Here is a 1,605-nt window from a genome sequence, read left to right as displayed (position 1 = left end):
TAAACGGGGACAAACTCCAGGTCTATGGGCTCTATGGCACTGATAGAGTACTATTTTGTTCATTTACGGTAATTGGGATCTTCCAGATGGGGAAATTCCTTTGCAATATATAAGTGTTAATTGAAAGGGGAGGGGGGGGGGGGGTGAGGTTCTGATAGCTCAGTTGGTAGAGCACTCACTTCACGCAAAGAGACCATGTTCGATCCCGAACGAAGTCGACATCTTATCCGATCCCGCCCCTCTTCCCACCTAGCAGTGATTTTAGTTAGTTTTGTGTGTGAGATATGACAGAAAGTATTTTGTAAAAAGGGTAGCATGTAATTGCTAGTATCTGTTTAGCGCTTTTAAAGCGGTACAAATTCCAACTCCATGGGTTCTATGGCTCTCAATGAGTACTCGTGTGTCCATCTATGGTAATTAATTGGGGTATGTTTCGCATTTGGGGAAAAATTCGCAAGATATATGTATCATATTGAAAGGGTAGCAAGCATGTGTCGTTGTCTGGTTAAAATTTCGTTAAAATGTTCATCAATCAATCTGTTGGAAGACGTTTATGTTAGTTTGTGTAAAACGACGTGGTCTACTTTTTTGCAATTATGTTCTTGTTGGAGTAAAACAATGTTCATAAAAAGGCAGAAAAGAGACTCTGCCTTGTAGTTCAACATTTATAGCTGTTTTTGAATTAGTTTTTCGACATGAGCTTTTCTGGTAAAATTTTAGGAAAAAATCCTGAGTTATTAACCATGTTTAAACCTTACATTATTTTAAACGAAAAGCTCATGGCCTATTAGAAAGACGCAGCGGGAGAAATTAACATATTAAAAATTATATTTATCAAAACTTACGATGTCATTGTTCAATCAATAAAAAGTCCTTAGAATGTTTTGAAAAATCTCTTAAATGTTCACATCAATAGAATAGAATCAATGTACACTGGTGCCGGAGTTGAGTTACTAGTGAAAGCAAACATTTTCAAACGGCAACGTGGCACGTAAACACATTCTATTTCATTTATTGGAGACAAGCGGGTATTCAGTGATCCAGTTGACAAAACAAGAATTTGTCGCGCGGTTCTTCAATCGGCAAATCTGTTTTGCTGGGTTGGTTGCACTTGATGACTGTTGTTACATACCTTAATGATAATATTATAATGATCTAGTCGAGTATACGAAAACATCGATTACTTAAAGGACTATTTTAACCAGTTATCTCCCGTACTATGGTTTTCCATAGTATGGCAGTTAATTGGTTTTTTTTTTAAAAAAAAACAATTTTTACTCGTATTTAAATATTTGTCCAGAGAACCTGTCCTTCACGAAGTCCCAGGTTTGAGGAGTTTTGAAAAGTTGAGGGTCATTTAAATCATCGATATTTGAAGGACGAGTTTTCTGTCCAAATATTAAAATACGAGTTGTTCTTGAGTATGGCTGTGAACTGGTTAATCGACACGCGTATAAAAGGATTCTATGATTTGCTTGGAATATCTGAGGTCAGATCCTCAGTCAAGGAAAACTCATGTTTAAAAATTATAAATTAATTAATAATGAATAAATTATATATTATTAATATTATTATATTAAATATTAATGAATAAATAAATTATAA

General features: G+C 34.8%; 1 protein-coding gene across 1 annotated transcript in view; it reads right to left on the bottom strand.

Moving 5' to 3' along the window:
- LOC144963698 (G-protein coupled receptor 12-like) overlaps positions 1 to 1,013 on the bottom strand; it is a 35,025-nt gene extending 34,012 nt beyond the window's left edge. The window contains exon 1 of the mRNA XM_078897653.1: positions 846 to 1,013. The gene's annotated coding sequence lies outside the window, so the exon portion shown is untranslated. The remainder of the gene's footprint in view (positions 1 to 845) is intronic.
- Positions 1,014 to 1,605: the final 592 nt, after the last annotated feature.

The sequence above is a fragment of the Berghia stephanieae genome, chromosome 2 (assembly GCF_034508935.2).
Source record: "Berghia stephanieae isolate SIO BIC M18660-M18661 chromosome 2, UCSD_Bste_1.3, whole genome shotgun sequence".
NCBI classification, from domain to species: Eukaryota; Metazoa; Mollusca; class Gastropoda; order Nudibranchia; family Aeolidiidae; genus Berghia; species Berghia stephanieae.
This window is presented reverse-complemented; position numbering and strand designations above follow the sequence as displayed.